The 22,010-nt window shown below is 36.9% G+C and overlaps 1 long non-coding RNA gene across 1 annotated transcript; it reads left to right on the top strand.

Moving 5' to 3' along the window:
* Positions 1–3,746: 3,746 nt before the first annotated feature.
* Positions 3,747–21,637, top strand: LOC127516763 (uncharacterized). Its single transcript, XR_007931079.1, has 2 exons — positions 3,747–3,821; positions 18,628–21,637. It is a non-coding gene; the product is annotated as an uncharacterized LOC127516763 (long non-coding RNA).
* Positions 21,638–22,010: the final 373 nt, after the last annotated feature.

The raw sequence follows: 22,010 nt of genomic DNA, 5'->3' as shown, positions 1-22,010 counted from the left end.
TGTCCTCACAATTTGCCATGTTTCATTGTTTATCACAAATAAAACAATTGACTCCAAGCACAACTACACAATATACTTACAAAATCTTTAACAAATTTTTAATAATAGTCATCACGTTTGGCCACAATACTGTAGGTCTGACTGTTCTATTCATGCACAGGGGTCTGGCACTCTCCAGAGCCCCTTGGGGCAGGTGGGGGATTGGATGCTCGAGGGCACAACACAGGTGTGTAGAAGTAGATGGCTTGAGAGAGACTGACCTCAGGTGTGCCCTAAGGGGTTAGAGTGGGTCATCTTGTCTTCTGAACATTCAAATATAATGTTAAATGGCAAATTTATCCTCAGGAATAATAAAAATAAATAAATAAAAATATAGCTGCAAGCAGCAATTATCGGGGTTCAAGCACTTTAAGGCTTTTAAGCACTTGCGCAAAAAGGTATTACATTTTATTTAGCGAGTATAAAACCACTTAAATCATAGAAGGAAAAGACCATTTACAGCCAATATAGTCAATTTACCAATGGAAATATATAAGTTTTAAAATTAAAGTTTGCTAGAGTTTTCGAGGTTGAGCCAAAAACCTAGGACAAAGTTGTTTTTTTGAAATAATCTCCAATATTTAAGGAACGATTCGATGGACATCTTGAGCCATGGATTCCAGTGATATAAGACACTTGAGCCTACGCCTAATGGTTCAGTAGTTATGAGCCATTTCATTCTTTTCACCGCTGTAGCACCCCCGTCAGGCCAACTGGGGTGAGCCTTGCTGACATTGTAGACAGTGTGAGTACTACCAGCCCTCAAAGTTTCAAGTCTCTATGGCTTACGGTTTGGTCTACCCGATCACTTTTAGGGGAGAATGCTGATCCTTGGAAATTTTAACAATTACAATAGGGTTTCAGCGCTACGCGCTTGAACCCCTAATAAATGCCATTAAAGGTAGGGTAGGCAATTTCAGAGCAGCTACCTATGGCAAGCTAGCTTTGAAAGCATTAGATCCCACCCTCCCTTCAGAGCACTCTTCAAAGCCACACCTCCTCCAAAACATATAAATTCGCAAGTCGCACCCAGCCAGAGCAGATTCAGCAAAACGTCATAAGAGACGACATTAAATTACCTCATGTCTCAAAGCACATACCATTACAATAATAATGAACGTAAACAACTTACAGAGCTGTTGTACCACCTGACTGCTGCAGATTAATTTCAGCGTTGATAGTGTTGACATAGACCGTGTCCCTGTCCCTTACGGTCTTGTGGACTTACAATGGCTGCATGTCCATTAAATCCATTAGACCATAGTGTGTCCCATTTGTCATTTTAGGTTTCAGAAGGGTGCTCGTGAGTGCTCCCTTTTGCAGTCGACATGCGCCCACAATGCTCTCTTTTGCCGAGCCTGCACTGAAGCAAGCTCCGCAGCAGACTACTTTCCTACAGTCAAAGTGGCGTTATGTCACGAAAGTGCGGACCTGTAGGAAGACAGCGAGTGTTTAGGGTGCCATTTGGGATAGTGCCTTAGAAACGCATAAATCCGAGTTTGAGGATGTGAACAGCTCCAGGTGGAATGTCACGGGTTGCCATCTCTGAATTATGGTTACGACATGGCTTGAACGCAGCATAAGCTCATTGTTTTAGTTCAGGAGGAACTGTAAAAGGCGGCTGCTGTTCTTTTGCGGCGCTCGGTGATTGTCTGTCTACAACTCTGCGTAGATAGATAAACTCTAATCTTGATAACGTGATGTCTGCGCGAGTAGGGTTCATGAACGTATGGAAATACATATGCTGACAGGCAGGTAGGACATCATATCATTGCATTCGAACTGGCTATCAGGATGTGAAGAGAGTTTCAACTGGAATAACAAAAAGTGTTTATGAAAAAATTGCCTAGCCTACTTTTAAATGCTAATAAATAGTGGCCAAAATGGATGGCTGACCTAGAAAAAAATGGCTTCTTTGCACTTTATTCAAACTTTTTATTAAATATTTATTAAATATTTGTATGCATATTGTGAAGTTGAGCCTGGAGTGTAAAACTTATGTATGCATTTCACATTTCAACTGTATCATTCGTCATGACGCAATGAAACATACGAAACTGTGTGGATGTCATTTTTTGCCAAGTGGTCATACCAAGCTTGCACTCATTATTCCCAGACTTTATAAATCAATATATCACTATGTGGCAAGTATTAGCTATATTATTAGATCTTATTTTGTGGGTTTTAGTGACAATGGCCAGATGGAAGGAGCGTCTTCTGCAACCATATATAAGAGGCTGGATTGAGAGGTTGTGTGCCAGCAAAAAAATAAATAAATAAAATAAATAACATTTATTAGTTTTATCTACTGCAAAAAACACCTTGCATTTGCCAAAAAAAAAAAAAAAAATAAGGACTGGAGTGTGGAAGACCGTGTTCTGTAGTCAAAATTTAACAACCTAGCATTGGATGTTTTCAGGTATTTTTGTAGAAGACGACTGGAGTGTTTTAATACCAAATGCATGTGTGAAAAGAAAAAAATAAATAAATAAATAAGAAAGAAAGAACAACGACAACTGCAAAAGCTGAAAGTTCCAGCACTACCCAGTCATTCCAGGTGTAGGCTTTACTGATCATTCATTCCAATGTTCCATTGACTAAGTATCTGATATTATGGCTTGGTTTTCTGTTTTGAAAGCAAGAAGAAGGAACATATTTGTGTTTGTATTTATCTGTTTCATAAGGTTAATCTCACTGTCTACTAAACCAATTAAATATCAAGCAGGTATTGTGTATAATCCACTGAACAAATCCTACATCAAATATGTAAATCGTTATAACGTTGACATGGTTCCGTTGGTGGCGTGACCAGAAAATAATCTCAAAAATCCCCAATATTGTGACTGTAAAACCACTTTTTTGATTTGTACTGCTTTGTGTGAGTTTTACAGCTGAAAAAATTCAAATGCAATATACATAAAAAAACACAAATAAATCCAAACTTGCACAGTTTATGTGCCAGTAAATGCATTTAAATATCATTTTATTGTTTGGCCAGCATCACTGGAGTGGCCAATAATAGCAAATTAAGAATGTGAATAAATAGAGTCCAATAATACCATTTCAAGTCTCAGCAAGAACAGACCCCTGCGGGGAGGCATTTGTTAGGGAAAAAAAACATCCTCTTTCATGAATGTGCTTATGTGTATCTGCATATTCCTTTGGATATGCACAGACACTGCTTAAAGGGATAGTTCACCCAAAAATGAACTGTCATTATTTACTCATTCCAAAACCATATGACTTTTCTGTAGAAACACAAATAAAGAATTGTTGAAGAATATCCTATCAACTCTTTTGCATATAATGAAAGTGATGAAGGTCTGCCCTTGTGAAAAAGAAGTACACTTTAGCATACTTTTAAAAAGAGCACTTATTACAGAAATGTGTTATGGAAATCTATTGTAAATTGTAGCTTTAATTTAATTATTTATTTATTTGAAGTTGCAGTTTAGTACATTTAAAATATATTAACTTTAAATGTAATATTGAACAACACACTACAGTAAAATTACAATCAAATACTTCACACATGCTTGCTTCACGTTTTACAATGCTGATAATTTACCCAGGGTTAACAATTAATCCTGGATATAAACTGACATTTCACATTGTACATTCCTAAACCCTGGGTTAATGTTCTTATTTGCATATTTGCGTGTCATTGTCATTGATTGGATAAACGCAGCATGTGACCTGTTTACATAGTGCTAGCATTGCACATCCTCATATTGCCGACTGTACTATCAAATTTATACTGAATGGACATTTTGGACTATAAGGTAAGAATAAAGCGGTCTCTTCTTCATCTAAATTGTCACATTTTCTGTCAGCATTTGACATTTTTCCTCTCAAACACTGAAAAAAAAAAAAAAATATATATTTATTTAAATGTATAAAAATATTATGTGGGTGTGGTATAACAACTTATAACCGCAATTGTGCTCATGCTTCATTTCATATCTGAGGATCATATCTCTAAAACTATGAATTTTATGAAACATTTCCTAAGACCATGTCATGTGAGTTTTTAGAGAAGGTTGATTAGATGCTAATAAAATATTTTATTGCCCTGTAAATACCTACTTGCAGTCTGTTGTCTAATGTCTGGCGAGGTGAACTGCTCCATTCATGTTCTATTGTTCTCACTCGACAAAGCTTTCACACCTCTGCCGTGAATGAGACTTAATCTTCATTCTTTATTCTTAATCTTTATTCTTTTATCATTATTCTTTTGTTTGTATTCAGCCATTCTTAGCCTTTATTCTGGCATAACATGGTTTGCCCATCAACACCACTTTGATCCCACTATACATTAATCCACCTATTATCTGAAATCTTTCTAGAAAACAACAACAACAACAAAAAGCATATTCTTGGGATGTTATGTGAATTCTTTTAACAAATTAGATTATGAAATAGAATAGCTCCTGGTGCGACATTAAAGCTACAATTAGCATCAAGCTACAAAACACAATTTAAAAGATTAATATTACGCTTTTACTCAAAACTCACTTTAAACCACCATCAAGTGTTTGTATTAACTTCCGATCACGATCTAATGTGGATTTTACTCATATAATGATGTTAAAATATGTTATATTTAGCATTTTATGTGGAGCTAATCGCTACACCTGCTTAGCGTGTATACAGTAAACATTCTCTATTCATATGAAAATACACCAAATCACATGAAAATCACACACAAACCATTGTGTAATCGTGTGATTATTAGCTTCTTGTTTCATGTGTGTGTTTCTTTGGGTTTGTTTTTTACAAAGCTCAGATCAAGGAAGTGTACAGTGTCATCCAGAAGGAATTATGCCACATAAGATGATTGGCAGCTCCAAACTGGAGCAAAACACGGAACAGAATGCTTTTTCCTTTTCTTCAGGTTGCATAATTCAGTGGGAAATGAATAAAAATGGTATTCTGTATGACGAAATATTTTGCAAACGTGAGAAAAAAAAATTCAATATTTCTCCAAATATATACACTTTTGGACTAAGAGCCCTAACGGACGCTGTCTAGTGCATCCTTGTGAACACAAATAAACCGGAGCAGATATGAAAGAATATAAATAAACTGAATTATTCTACTCAAAATCTTAAACATTACAGATTGATTATTTTGCACTCGTGACATAAAATAAGAAATTAATGTTACCGCAACCTAGTTTATTATAAACAAATGGTCAAATATCAAAGCTGGAGTCTTAAATCTTTCTAATGATACTCAGTTTGTCAAATCAAGTAAGATTGTGATGTTTTAATGTGCAGGAAATGTTGAAGAACAGTAAACCGGGGCCCTCTGCAATCTTTGTAATGACTTCATCAGTGATTGGTCGACATCAACTCGACTTTAATCACATAAATGTCGACTTTAAAAAATCTGAAGTCATTCAACCCATACTACACATTCATAAGTACATATTCATGTACTAGTACACTGTAAAACCGAACAGTGAAATGAAATGAGTTTGTTTCACTCAAATAATACTAATACTAATACTAATAGTTCATTGTACTTAATAGAAAATAGTTGTGTGAACTCAAAATTGCATTGTAGTAAGCTGAACTTAATATAATTGAGTTAAGTTGCAGGGGATTTCTAATTCCCAGCATGTTTTGCGTCGGATATATAAATAAATGTTGAAAGTGTTATTTTGTGCGTTTTTGCTCAAGATTAACATAGGAAGACATAAGTTAGTTTTTAATGTTGTGTTATGTTGGGATTTACAGGGGTTCTGTTATGTTAGTTTTGTAGGGTTACCTTTGGGGTGAAGAGTAGAGCCTGTGGTTAGGTTGCGGATGGGCTGCAAAACTTTTAAGACCATGTATACTCTATGTTGTTTGATTATATACATGCAAGTTTATAATGACAGTCTCTTTGAGCATGTGTTAGTTGCTATCTAACATTTAACCAAGATCTGAATGTGATGTTTTTGTAAATGAACTGTATGTAATCAAATGTTTTGAGTATTCTGAACTTATTGAGTTTTACAGTGTACTAGTAGCCACCTAAATCATCCATTTACAACGCTTCATTCAGTGACACTTTCTTTGTGCCATTGATCTATTGCAATAGAAAGAGAGAAATCTGTATGACCTCTGCAACCTATCAAATCTATCAGGGTGGCTTGTTTACTTACAATTATCAAAAGTCAAACTCCACCAATCGCTGAATGAGAACACAAACAAACAGATGTGCAGTGTGCAGTAAATCAGGACATGTGAATACAAACCTACAAACACAAAACTCTTATCATGCTTGATATTTGCCATCTTTGTTTTGCACACCTCTTTTGTTTAAAGAAGGTGAGGGAAGGAAGAAGAAGAGAGAGGGACGGAGATCGCTACTGATGTGCAACCACGGGCCTGATAAAACGTTACGGGAGTTGAGCTTTACTATCAGCCTGGCTCTTTCGCCACTCGAAGACTCACACTTCCTCTAAAAATTAGATTCCCAGTTGAGGGAATTGGGGAGCCTTGAACCTACAGAAATGTACAAACACACGCAGAGATATCAGAATCCTCAACTCAGTTAATGGATCATGGATGTCACAAGCATAATGTAATTACCATAGATCTGTTTCAGCTTTCAAAAGGCCACACAACCTCATGGGGTTGACAATAATGCACATCTCAGCCAAATAAATCCTTCTTTCCATCCAGCCCTTTCAGAGAAGTTAAAGACATGGCTTCATTAAAAATATACAATTTAACTGGTGACAGGATTTCAAACGATAGCTGAAAATAATGACAAAATGACTTATTGGTTGTTGGACAGAGATGGATAAGGAATGGAAAAAATGGTAAGGAAGGATGCGCTCTTGTTTTTTTAATTAGTGTGCTGTCATCAAAGCTGTGGCCACATATATTTATTCTGCCGTCTCAAACAGGTGCTATTCAATCATTATGCTTACATTTAAATAAACAAGGAAGGTAAATCGAAACTTTAAATGAACCCTACTCCCTTTGTTTATGAAAGCATGGAGGTTATAGGTCAATCAGTAGAAATGTTGTAATAATAAAATTTCACATGGTTTTCCAGGAATGCTCTGAAAGGGAATTTTAAAACAGCCGACGTAAAGATTGCCAAGAAATGCACAGCCTTTAAATAACTAATACTGTGAATGGGAGTTAATGGATAGCCACTGATTCAATAGACCAAACAGTCTCGTGATACAAAAGAATGGCATTGTGTGTATTTATAGTCACGCTTCTGAGGAAAATGCTATTAGTCTGAGCTCTCATCCATGCCTTAAACGAAACTTAAATTTGTACTGGTAAAATGCAATGCATTTACTGTATAACATAATTCTGACATCATTAGGTGGTATTCATATACTAAATATTTATAATAATAATTATTTTAAAAGTTTAATTATTTAGTATGTTAGTCAACACATCAAAATAAGTGTACTTCTTTAAAGCATGACAATATATTATTAAAACAATAATTTAAAATGTATTTTAAAGCAAAACGTTAAATTTGACAATATAATGTTTGGGAATATTCTTTTAAAATGCCCCTATTATGCTATTTTAAAGGTTCCTAATTTTGTTTTGGAGTCTCCTACAATAGATTAACATGCATCCAAGGTCAAAAAACACTTTCATTTTCTCATAATTGCACTTTTCTCATAGAGTCTGAAAAAGGTTTGTTCAAAGACTCAGTCTCTCTAAACCCCTCCTTTCTTCGAGCCTACTCTGCTCTGATTGGTCAGACGACCCAGTCTGTTGTGATTGGTCGACTGCTTACAGCACATGTCGGAAACGAAATGCCTATTACCATATCTGAATTTCAGCTCCAGAGGCTTCCTCAGCACTTGATACACAGTGATATGAACGGTTGCGTAACTTTTTCCTTATCAATTCTAGCGCGAGTTCTCGCCCTTTTGAAGCGCATGCAAAGTGGATTTCCTCGATATGTTGGCAACACAAATCAAACTCTTACAATCTCAGATAAAACTACAGTGTTTGAGGACAGGTCAAAGTAGACAACATTCGCGGGCAGCCAATGAAGACAACAGGCTGGCATTATGCAAATGTGTTACATAGATATATGTAACAGGAAGCAAGTCTGGAATTGCTGACGACTCGTAAAGGGTAGAACTGAATCATTAAGTGGTATTACTAAATATATTCATACACTGGAAATATTTGTAATGATAATAAAGGTTTAATGTGGGAATTAGTACGCAGACACACTAAGTAAGTCACATTATTTTAGTGTCAGGAATATGATGTGGGGGGAAAAACACCTGATGGAACATTTTTCAACCCCAAAAGTTTCCCTGCCCCAGCTCTCCGCTTCGCTCGGTCTCTCTAGCCTGTGGCGGCCGAGTCACCAGGGCTGCTTTTTCCAGCCCATTCATGGTCTCAACTAGCAGCGAGAGAGATAGATATGGGAGAAGTTCATGTGAAAGTTGAGAAAGCTGGAAGCTACCCTTGCCTTGGAAATCAAGGTGGAAGGCAAGCATGTGACGGCCCTTTGGTGCATATATGACCTAGGAGTCTCATTGGCAACAACCATGCGGACATGGCAGGTGTATAGTCATGAGATCATGGGATTGAAAGTTAATCTGAGCAGTGAGTGAGTGGGTAACTGAACAAAATGGCCCAGCTGGTTGTGTTCAGGGGGGATGGGAGAGATGACCAGTGATGTCTCAGATTACATGTACAAACATACACACACAGCCAGACTTCTATTAATAAAAAGAAGAAAGTGGCTACATGCATCACAAGTTATGTATTTAGGAATGTATCATTAGCTATGTTTCCATCCACATATTTTAATCAAATTTTGAGGTATTGCATAAAAAAAACTTTGGATGGAAATGCCAAGATGCACATAAAACCTTAAAAATGTGCATAAATGTATGCTACTCTGTAAGAAAACATGCATAAACTATGATGGAAACACATTTACCAAATAAATTCCTGGATGCACAACAAAAAAACTCACGTGACTTTTCCTCAACAGATCATGTGATTGGACTAACCAGTGGAGCATCTCAATTGTTGTTTTATCATTCTGAAATGCCTAATTAAAATTATTTGGTATAATTACCTCCCAGAACTATCTCACCAGATTGCGTTCCCAAACATCAGGCTTCAGCCTCTGAACGCAAGATAACATGACAGTGTTTGTTACTGCGTTTCATCTGTGCGCTCTGAGGCACAAGTCATTTTTTTATGCAGGAAAAAAAAAAAAAAAAAAAAAATCACAGGCTTCCTCAGTTGCAGCAACTTTTTATTATTTTATTACTGATACTTTGCACCAGTTTTCCGAGGAAGTGACTATTTTGATTTTAGAGGCAGGTGGAATTTCTAATAACTTTGTAATATTCTGGTTCTTGAAAGCATTTGATCAGACAAAATGTTACCCTTTTTTCTGCACTAAAAAAAAGAACTTTCACTGTTGTTAGTTTCACTCAAACCATCCTTGTTCACATTACTTAAAAACTCATGTAACACAATGAACTTAAAGGGTTAGTTCACCCAAAAATGAAAATAGAGTCATTTATTACTCACCCTCATGTCGTTCTACACCCGTAAGGCCTTCGTTCATCTTTGGAACACAAATTAAGATATTTTTGATTAAATCCGATGGCTCAGTGAGGCCTGCATTCAAAGCAATGACATTTCCTCTCTCAAGATCCATAAAGGTACTAAAAACATATTTAAAACAGTTCATGCATGTTCTGTAGTTCTACCTTAATATTATAAAGCGACGAGAATACTCTCATTCGAGAGTCACTGATTCGATTCGTAAAGCTCCGAAGCAGTGTTTTGAAATCGGCCCATCACTATATTGTTGAAAAGTCATTATTTCGTTTTTGTGGCGCACAAAAATATTCTTGTTGCTTTATAATATTAAGGTAGAACTACTGGACTCGCATGAACTGTTTTAAATATGTTTTTAGTACCTTTATGGATCTTGAGAGAGGAAATGTCATTGCTGTGAATGCAGGCCTCACTGAGCCATCGGATTGAATCAAAAATATCTTAATTTGTGTTCCGAAGATGAATGAAGGTTTTACGGGTGTAGAACGACATGAGGGCGAGTAATAAATTACATTATTTTCATTTTTGGGTCAACTATCCCTTTAATTTAACTGAGTTGTTTCTACTAAAAAAGAATATTGTCAGTTTTACTTGATAAGTTTTCAGTCAACTTAACATTGCTGAGTGAAATGTTGACATCAGTAACTGGGCAGTGGATCCGTAGTTCTCAGCATGCTTTGCAAGGGACTGCATTAGTTAGTTTATGTTAGTGTTTAATGTTCAGTTATGTTGGACATTTAGAGGGGTTTCTGTAATATTTTTGAATTTTGTGGTTACCATTATGCAGAAGAGTGGCGCCTGTGTTTAGCCTGTGAGTACTCATATATGCATGTTTATAGGATGAAATTCCTGCTCTCAGTTAAATTAAGTTTGTTCAATGTTTTTTTTTTTTTTTTTGAGTGCATTTTGTGGAGCAGATAGTTAATATCTGCTCCACAAAATATATTAATAAGTTAATAATATAGTGCGGCGCCATATGCCGACAAATTCAAATGATATTTACTCAAAGAAATTGTCAGCTTTACTTGAATTTCTTTTGTTCATACAACTAGCTTGTTATTTGTACAAATTACTCAATATAGTTGCGTGGAACCACTTGACGCTGCTTTTTTAAGTGAATCAAATAATTCATTTTTTTGACTGTATTCTAAGAAGACTGAGAAACGAATTAAATGCTGAGATTTTGAAATATAGTCAACATCTTCAAGAAACTTTGAATGGAAACAGTACAGTGCTATGATGGTTGCAGCAGTCAGAGAAAAGCCTAATAACCTTCTTAACACGTTACTCTGAAACATGAAGACATTAACATGCCATCTGAGATGCCTGAGTCACCCAGCAATGGAAAGGTGGAACCAGGCTCCTTGAACGGCTCAGCGTCACTGTCACTCTAATACAGACAAACCCCGAGCGCAGTTGTGCGTCAGCCCTACGTCGAGCCCAGGGCCCCTCGGAGGAACTGGCTGCAACAGGAGAGGGCGGCTTTCTCTGTAATCTCGGCTAGCTTACTCTGTGGTTGTCATACAATCCCACAGGTCATGGCTGGGGCAGGGCAGGGTGTCACGAGGTGTGTTGCCATGGACTCAAAGAACACATGTTTTTTATAGACGGGAGACAAGTATGAGTGTGCACTTATGTGTTGATGTTGTGGAAAGGGCAGCATCATGAGAATGTTCCTGATTGAACCGGGCTTTCGTGGGTCTGCGTCTGGAGAACTTAAAAAGCCCGAGCACAAACGTGTCACCTCTAGTTAAAATGCTCTGTGTGTGCGCGTGTGGCGGGCTGTCATTCGTTCCAAGCCGTTCCCCATGGCCACTGGCTGTTTTAAGTGACAGGCCATCAGCGCTGAGGTCACTGGGTGAAATGAGAGGTGCAACCAAGGCTGAGTGTAAGACTTCACAGAAAGCCACACAATGATCAGAGAGCAGTGTGAGGGGAATAAAATGTATTGAGATGGACTTGTAACGTGACATATTCGAAGAGTGACATTAAACTAGATTTTTACAGAAATATTGAGTGGTGCTTGAATGTGTGAAACTCACCAGCATGATTCCTTTGTATTCTTCTAGCATACTTTTAAGAAGATCACTTATTTCGGAAATAATATACTTTAAAAGAATATACGTAAGTAGAAACTGAATGTAATGTTTACATTCACTTGCATCTTAAAGGAATAGTTAACCCAAAAATGAAAATTATCCTATAATTTCCTCACCCTCAAGCCATCCTAGGTGTATATGACTTTCTTCTTTCAGCCTAACACATCTTATATCTTATGAAGTTATATTAAATAATATCCTGGCTCTTCCCAGCTTTGTAATGGCATTGAACAGTGTCTGAGTTTTGAATCATACAAATAATCCATATGACTCCAGTGGGTTAATAAATGCCTTCTGAAGCCAAGTGATGTTTTTTTTTTTTTTTGAGAAAAATATCCATATTTAAAACTTTACAAACTATAATCACTGGCTTCCAGCAATGGCCATATGCGCATTCATGAGAGAGTCGAGTTCCGGAGGAAGGGTGACCTCTGACCTGACATATGACATGGGCATAGCATAAGCTTAGGTGAGAATTGACGAACGCAGAACCACAGAGGATAGAGCGAAATAAAATGCCGGTCATGAATTAGAAGTCTAAAATGAGAAAAATGTCAGAAGATTTTGAGATATAAGAGAAAAAGAGCTACATCCTACATCATACATTTAATTAAACTTCCTTCCTTTTTAAATTGCAGTTGCAATTCTGCATCCTGTTTGCTGCCAGGAACTGAAGTGGAATTTAAAAGGCATTCTCAAGTCAGTTCTGAATGGCGCACATGGTCCATGGTTGCTTTGGTCTTTCAGGTGGTCGCAAGGGCATTGCTTGGTGGTTGCTAGAGTGTTGAGAGTAGTTGCTTAGTGGCCAAAAGAGTTGCTTAGTTGCTTAAGTCAATGTAAGTCTATGGGATTTTCCCTAACCATTTAATTGTTCACCAAGTGAAAATTCACGGTTCGGGACGTACCTCGGTTTTGGAGTCACGGTTCGTTACAATTTCGGTACAACAGGAAAAATGGTCACACTTTAGTTTAGGGTCCATTTCTTGCTATTAACTAACTGTTCACTGTGACTTTTGCCTCAATAAACCCCTAATTACTGCTTATTAATAGTTAGTAAGGTATTTATTTTTGGTATTGGGTAGGATTAAGGGATGTAGAATAAGGTTATGCAGAATAAGGCATTAATATGTGCTTTATAAGTACTAATAAACAGCCAATATCCTAGTAATATGCATGCTAATAAGCAACTAGTTAATAGTGAGAATTGGGCCCTAAAATAAAGTGTTACCGGACAAAGGAACAAATCTACAATGCTAGGTTTCTTTTCATTTATGTTGAACAGACAGTAGTGCAAATCACTGTTTGTTCTACCTATAGCGGCATTTAGTCCCCTAGTTGGTACAGTACAGCCTCCTTTAGTGTATTAAGCACTAAGCAGTAAACAGAACTGCATATGTCTTTTTTTTTTTTTTTTTGCAAAGTTGATAAAAAAACAAAAGGTATTTGGTCACAATCAGCTACAAAACTGAAAATCATCTTATGTTATAAAAGTACAAAATAATGAAAAATAAAATTTGTGCATTAGGAGTGTTACAGTTTGCTCCACTTAAACTATATTTAAACATTCAAAGCTTAAGCCCAACCCTCCTATACTTAATTTCCCGCATTCCTCTCAATTTCACGCACAGTTGAGAGTACGAACCTTTCAAAGTACAACCCGAATTCCAGAAATGTTGGGACGTTTTTTTAAATTTGAATAAAATGACAACTAAAAGACTTTCAAATCACATGAGCCAATATTTTATTCACAATAGAACATAGATAACATAACAAATGTTTAAACTGAGAAATTTTAAAATTTTATGCACAAAATGAGCTCATTTCAAATTTGATGCCTGCTACAGGTCTCAAAATAGTTGTGGCGGGGGCATGTTTACCATGGTGTAGCATCTCCTCTTCTTTTCAAAACAGTGTAAAGACGTTTGGGCATCGAGGTAATAAGTTTCTGGAGTTTTGGTGTTAAAATTTGGTCCCATTCTTGCCTGATATAGATTTCCAGCTGCTGAAGAGTTTGTGGTCATCTTTGACTTACAGGTGAAAGATCTGGACTGCAGGCAGGCCAATTCAGCACCCGGACTCTTCTACGACGAAGCCATGCTGTTGTAATAGCTGCAGTATGTGATTTTGCATTGTCCTGCTGAAATACACAAGGCCTTCCCTGAAATAGACGTCATCTGGAGGGGAGCATTTGTTGCTCTAAAACCTTTATATACCTTTCAGCATTCATATTGCCTTCCAAAACATGCAAGCTGCCCATACCATATGCACTTATGCACCCCCATACCATCAGAGATGCTGGCTTTTGAACTGAACGCTGATAACACGCTGGAAGGTCTCCCTCCTTTTTAGCAGTGTCCTTTTTAGCAGACACAGTGTCCGTGATTTCCAACAAGAATGTCAAATTTGGACTCGTCTGACCTTAGAACACTTTTCCACTTTGAAACAGTCCATTTTAAATGAGCCTTGGCCCACAGGACACGATGGCGCTTCTGGACCATGTTCACATATGGCTTCCTTTTTGCATGATAGAGCTTTAGTTGGCATCTGCAGATGGCACGGCGGATTTTGTTTACCGACATCGGTTTCTGGAAGTTGCTCTCCCAGCTGAAACTTTTTTAAAATTTCTTGCTTTTTCATTTATTTGTTGCCCCAGTGCCAACTTTTTTGATACATGTAGCAGGCATCAAATTTGAAATGAGCTCATTTAGTGGATAAAGGTCTAAAATTTCTCAGTTTAAGTATTTGTTATGTTATCTATGTTCTATTGTGCAAAAAATATTGGCTCATGTGATGTGAAAGGCTTTTAGTTTTCAGTTTATTCAAATTTAAAAAAAAAACGCCCCAACATTTCCGGAATTCAAGTTGTATTCTCCTTTGTCCATGAGCGCAGAAAGATGCATTCAATGTGTGCGCGCTACCTAGTGGACTTTGTTTTTAAGCGCTCAAGCCATTCGCTTATGCACAGTTCTTTTTCTGCTCTTGTTCCTGTTGTGGCGGGTAGCAAACAGCGTTGTATTACCACGTGCGCCCCTTCTGGATTGGAGTGTGGATCACCTGTGACTGACTGTATTCGTTGTCTAACTGCATGAAATGAACCGTAACTTCCATACCGTATGGTTCGGGAGGAATACATGTACTGTTTCACCCCTAGTAACTACACACCTTTTCCCAAAAAGCCGCATCTAAAGTGTTAAAAAGTCAACTAAAATTTGTGCTAGACTCAAGTACCACTGATTCACTTGAAGCCGTAGGCACATCAGTGAACAGTCACAGTGTTGAGAACAGGCAAGCACTCTCTCAGCACTGTCACCACAGTAATGTACGGTTATTTAAATCGAGCTGTCACACTTGGTGTGTCATGCATCACAATGGCCCCCTGGGGAACATAGTAGAGCCTGTCTGACCTTTGACCTTGCTGCCACTCAGCCAATCAGTTAAGTGTGCCGCTTCATATGCCGTGGTGTCATGTGAGTGTTCTGATAATGCACTATGAAGGGGAAGTCCTGACCTTATGGATGCAAAGTAAGATTTGTTTTAGCCTGCATAGTAATCAAGGGAGGAGCGATAGCAGTACTTTGATGCATTAAACTAGAAGAACAAAAAAGATCTATTCTATCTACCACAAATATTTGTTACTAACAATAGTCATTATAGTTGTGCATATGTTCATTTTGCAAATGTACGTCATCAAGGCCATTGTATATGACATCCGTGAGTTACTAGTTCATTTTCAATGAAAGAGACGTGGGATGAGTCAGAACAGAGGCGGCACTGCTTGTCAATCTTGTGGGCAAAAATTCTACCACATAATCGCAGCACACACTGCGCAAGATAAAAAGATTTTGACCACTTAAAGATAAGTTTATTTACAATGGCATTTATTTTTTGTTGTCAAAGAACACGAAAGAGAACAATACTAGCTGATTTTCCTGAGCTATCAGTTTCTTTGAAATTTTTTAATTTAATTGAATTTTGTTTATTAGATATTACTTGCATGCATCCCAAAATACAATATTAATATCTTCATTCAGAAGCAAGCAGAATGTTTTTGGAGAATGACTGTACACAAAAGAGGCAGCAAGACCTTTTTTTTTTTTTTTTTTTTTTCAAAATTGTCACATTTTAAATGATCTGAATGTAATGATCTGAATTGGTCTACATGGAGCTGCAATGTAGTATATAATATATTTACAATAGCTTTTGCTAAATTCTTTTTTTTTTTTTTAATTCTTTCAAAACAATAAGTTTAAAAGTTTTTTGTTCACATCAGAATTTAATTTCTTATTCATTTAAACAAACTGCACATGTTTTGGCATGTGTACAAAAGAGCAAGTATACTTGTGACAATTGAGATGCATGTTACTATCTGGTGTAAACAATGATCGAATCACCCCAGACAAACTTTAAATAGTGCCAATACTGTAACAACTAAAGTATGCACTATAGAGAGCTGCAGTGATTATGTATTTTTGTAGGCCAACCCAGAAGTTAGCATCACCCTGGTTCCTTTGACAAAACCCCATATACACCAATCAGGCATAACATTACGACCACCTTCCTAATATTGTGTTGGTCCCACTTTTGCTGCCAAAACAGCCCTGACCCATCGAGGCATGGACTCCACTAGACCCCTGAAGGTGTGCTGTGGTATCTGGCACCAAGATGTTAGCAGCAGATCCTTTAAGTCCTGTAAGTTAAAGAAACCTTATTTCAGGCATTTAACACAAAACCCATTGAATTCAGAATGATGGAACCATACATGCAAAAATGTTCATTTGTTTCTGGGTTTTGGCCTACAAAAATATGTCATCCCTGCAGCGCTATGTGTACAACATGTCTTTGTATCTATGGTCTCTGTATATACAAAACCACATTATCACCAAATATCTTTCTCAAACGTATTTCGTTACATATTGGTGTAATAAATAGCAACCTATTTTTCTTCTATGGTCTTCACTCCTCCTTTCCTTCCCCTCTCTCTTTCTCTCTCTCTCTCTCTGGCTGTTCGTGGCTCCAGGGCCATATTCCTGGCTCGTTACTAGGTTTCACAGACAGTATAATTTCAGCCTGACACCGCCTCAAACGAACGGCTGTCAAGCCCTAGCGCCGCCGTGGGGGAACTCATGGGACGTCGTCTCAAAAATGTCACTTTCCCACTTGCCAGCAAAAAAAGAGTAAAAGAAAATGAAAGAAAAAACAAACTGCACACGGCCTGGGAACCACTGTTTAAACCGTGACAGGAAAAATGGACACCGTTTTGGGAGAGACAAAATTGCGTGTGTGTGTGTTTTTAAGGTGCACAGTCCCTGAGCTTCACTTAAAATAATGTAGTTAAGTGCTAGTGTGAGAGTTACTGTAAATTAAGTACTAGTGTGAGAGTTACTGTATTTGATGCATTTTTGGGCCTGTGTATTATGAAATTATGAAAAATAAGTATACTTTGGCATATTTTTATATCTTATATTACATCAATATAAGTAATTTCATAATTACTTCTATTGTCTTTGAAATACGGTTAAAGTGAACAGTGCTGACAAGCATTTATAGTAAACTAAAATATATTTCAATGTAATTTCTATTGAAAAGTTTTGGGGAAAGTTACTTTTAAAAGTAATGCATTACAATATTGCATTACTCCCTAAAAAAGTAACTAATTGTGTTACTTTTTATGAAAAGTAATGTTATATTACTTTTGTGTTACTTTTTCTCACCTGGGCTGGGCTTGCTTGTTTTTTAATAACAACAAAAAAAGTTCTATTTTTGGCAAATGTCAAGGCCCTTTCACACCAAAAGTGAAATGAATAAGCCTCGGGCTGAAGGAAATGCATATTTATGCCTGTACAGTAGGGGGCGCAGCTCAAAATTTTTTGGATTAAGGAAAAATAGGATACAGGAGAAGGAAGTTCAACACTCTTATTTCTAAATCTAATCTAATGTAATTTTTGCTTATTAGTATGGTTGAATTAGATCATTAAAGGTCAGCAGCAAAGACAATGGCTAATAAAGTGAGATTAAATACATAAAGTATGTTTGTGTAATTTAATATATTTAATTATTGCAGGTTTGCGTAAAATTCTGAGATCACATTTCACTGTTTTTGTACATTTTGAGGAATACTGAATGTTTTTGTGCAAGTGAGATGAGTAAATGCATGTTCACGTTTATTCTAGAACTACAATAACCATCATGTCCACACAGCGCACACAACACCTCTGAACTTATCCTATTTCTCTCAACATGGGGACAGGAGAGCTGTCAGTAAATAAATGATTGACTTACTTACTTGCGTTACTTATTTGAAAAAGTAACTTAGATATTTTGTTGTAAATTGAAAAAAGTAATCCATTACTTTACTAGCTACTTGAAAAAAGTAATCTGATTATGTAACTCAAGTCACTTGTAATGCGTTACCCCCAACACTGATGTCATATATATTTGCAATTACACATTTGTAATGATGAAGTTGCAATTTAATATATTTAAAATATATTAAGTTTAAATGTATCAAATAACACTACAGTTAAAATTATAAATTATTTTACATGTGCTTTACTATGTTAGTCAACACAACAAAAGATTATTAAAACATAAAATGTACTAAAATATAAAACTTTTAGTCATGAAAGTGTACTTTAAGTACACTTAAGTGGCCTTTTATTGCATTAATACTATATAACCTGCAAGTACAGTTTTTGTTTTAAATATACTTTTAAGATTTGAAGTGCACATTTAGTACAATTAAGCACACTTCTTTTTCACTAGGGTGTGAATACAGCATATTATGTGTGTACCTGTTTGTGCAGATTATATACCTCTATATATGAGCATTTGGGTTCAAGCCGTTTGTAATTCTTTGGGGATGTACAACATTTCATATTGTGTTTGAGCAGGTGTGTGTTTGTTTTCTATCCCTACAGTATGCTTGTGAGCTGCCTGGCCTCACTACAAAGCTCTCTCTCTAAGCACATGGGTCTTGCCTGATCCCAATGTCTTCAGCACTACCTCTCCTGGTCCTCCGCCAGCCGCGCTTGCCTGAGCTCCACAGCCAGGGACCCTCCGCACTGGACCAGGCACCACCATGCCCCCATCATTTACATCCTTTAAGCCATGGACAGGCAGAGACGGAGCAGCTCGCCAACGGCCCGATGCCAGGCCTGCCGCCTCTGATAAACAGAAACCCTCCTCTTTCTGCCCAGCTCTCTGCTTTTTTCCCATCCCTCTCATGTCTCAGCTATAGCCGGCCCGTACAGCATCTGTGGACTCAGGCGAAGGAAAAGCAGTTGCCAAATTCACTTATTTTCAGTGTTTTTCTCTTTTTTGGGTTGAAAAAGAGAATGACTAAGAAACCATGAAGATGATTAGGGAAGCTTTTCTCCTAAACATTGTTTTGTGATTTTGAAGTTTGCATGGTGACTACAACAATTTGACATGAAGTGAGTTAATGAAATGCTCTTCATATTGCCTATTTTAAGCAGATGGTAGGGCTCTTTGAAGAGTATGATCATATATACTGTGCAATGGTAGAAATGTGTAACCTGTTGTAGCAAAGACTTTGCAATCTCTTGTGGAAAAGAAGTACACAAGCAAACTTTTAAGAGTACTTATTACACAAATTAGGGTTGGGTTGAACATATTGATTTCTCAGTTTTAATCGATTTTCATTTTGATGAACAGATATTGATTCTTAAAGGGTTAGTTCACCCAAAAATGAAATTTTGAAAAGGTCTTTATGGGTTTGGAATGACATGAGGGTGAGTAATTAATGACAGAAATTTTTGGGTGAACTAACCCTTTAAATCCCAAGAATCAATGTTTAATTTATTCTGTTTTCAGTTGATAAATCAACAGAAATTTCTGGCATTTTCTGGCATTCTCTCGCAATTGCGAGTTTATATCTCACAATCCGGACTTTATAACTTGCAATTGCGATCTCACAATTTTGAGAAAAAAGTCTTGCAACTGCGTGAAATAAAGTGAGAATTGAGAGATGTAAACTTGCGATTGTGAGAAAAAAAAGTCTTCATTTATCAAGCCATCAAGCAAACTTGATTTGAAATTGATTCTAAGACTGGACTAGATTATTGATCAGACATACTTCAGGACTTTTATTTTGATATTCTTTTGCCTTGCTGTCGTTTGTTTATGTTTGCCTGTTCTGCGTTTAATTCCAGTTTTAGACTTGCCCTGCATCCCAATGTGCATATTTCTGCCCTAAATAGTATTGAAGATTACTAATGTCACATACTATTTAGGATGGATAGTATGCACATTGAGATGCAGGCATACACTCGTGAACTTCCCTAAGGAGGGGAATCCCCGCTGCCATTTTGAAGTGCGTTTAACTTTGTCAAGTGGACGAGGGAAGTTTATTTGGACAGACCCTCGAACCCCTGATTTTGACAGAGGGAGTGAGCCTACTCAATATGTACACTTCAAGCAGATACATAGACCACAATGCAACACGATTGTGACGTCACAGCAGATTGAGCTTAATTTACCCCCACCCCACACAAATCTATTGTATAATATTGGAGTTATTTTGACATTTAACTGCATTTAATACTTGTAGCTACCTTTTTTTTTGTTTTTGTTTTTTACACAGTTATAGTTTATTGTATTGTTATCATTTCCATTTGTGTGTATTTTATATTTAATATAATATATTAATATTTAATATTTGTTCATATTTAATTTTTAACAGCCTAAGCATACATACAGGCCTAACTGCTTAAGTCGTGACGTAAGGAACGCCATTTCTGGGTCCAAGCCTCGACTCGTTTCACTTGAGAATCCCATCGCGACGGGCGTTTATGAGCGCTATTTATTCATATTAAACGTTTAACATTTAAAAAAGTTAAACATTTAAAATACTTAGTCTACACAACAGCCTCGGTGCTCACAACATCACAGAATTAATATTTTAATGATTTATAAAAGACGAATCACTGTCTGGCCATCTGGGATTTTGGTATGGAGATAAAGGTTATGATTATTATTTTTTGATAGTATTACACCACATCGTGCGTGTATATTAGCACAATTTGTTGTTTTCTTGTGGTACGAGATAGAGTATTTGGACCCTGGAAGCGCTGCCGCATGATATCAGACTTAACAACTGAAATGAATGGCACGTAAACAAATTTATATGGATTAAAAAAAAACAAAAAAAAACTATAAATAATAAATCAGCTCCATATTGGATTCCAAGTGATCAAGGGCTTAGGGTGTTCCATATTGCAATGGTTCCGTCAGCAGTGGGCACTAGTACATCCGAGTTAATGAGACGGAGGGAAGTTAGCGAGGAAAGGGCATAAAAAAATTGGACTTAGGCCTAGTCCACATGTACATGGGTATTTTTATAAACATATACAAATACTATGTATTTTTATATGTTTATAAACACACTATGAAGCGCTGTCAAGAGCATGCCAAACCAACAGGTGGCGATATAACCCTAACCGTAAAGCCATGTTGGGCAATCAGAAGCCTGGATAAAAGGTTATTACCAGTTCCGGTTCCAACGTCACAAGCCAAAATCTCTGGTTTCACCGTCTACATGACAACACTGCAACCGGAGTTTCTAAAAATCTTCACCCTGGCAGAAGTTTCAGTGACCGGATACTGCATTTGCATGTGGACGAACGGCCAAACTGCATAGAAAAACCTGCGGTTTTGAAAATTCCCATGTTCGTGTGGACAGGGCCTTAAACGCAGCCCTTGTTAGTTTCCATCACAACTAATTACCTTCACCTGTTCCTTGTTAGCCTCTTCTTACCCAGTGTATTTATACCCCTGTGTTTCAGTCCTTGTTTGTCAGTCATTGTCTTTACAACCCTGTTTAAAGCTGTTGAGTTTCTTGTTCCCGAATTAGATTGGATTGTTAGGTTATCTTTTTGTGTTTGTTGAATAAAACTGCTTGCTATATGATCTTCAACTCTCCTCGTTCCTGCTATACCCCTGACACATGGTTACTATATGTAATAAAATATTTTAGGTTGTAAATTTGCAGAAAAACAAAAAAAACCAAACATTATTTCCAAAAGTTATTGTGAATTAAAGCTACTCAAAATGATATAAGATTTTGGACATACAACCCACCCGTAGCAGGAGGTCACAAATAAGTCAAATCAAGCTACAAATGGACTATAAATGGCTTACTTACTCTGCACATTAAGTTGAACAGTACTTTAATCTAACAATGTCTGGTAGATTTTCTCCTGGTTATGATTTCGAGAATCCATTTTTGCACCTCGTTCAGCAGATTACCACAGGCACCGTGCCTTTCCTGCTGGAACAATGA

This window comes from Ctenopharyngodon idella, chromosome 7, assembly GCF_019924925.1.
Source record: "Ctenopharyngodon idella isolate HZGC_01 chromosome 7, HZGC01, whole genome shotgun sequence".
Classification (NCBI taxonomy): domain Eukaryota; kingdom Metazoa; phylum Chordata; class Actinopteri; order Cypriniformes; family Xenocyprididae; genus Ctenopharyngodon; species Ctenopharyngodon idella.
Note: the sequence above shows the minus strand (reverse complement) of the source record. Positions and strands in the feature narration are given on the sequence as shown.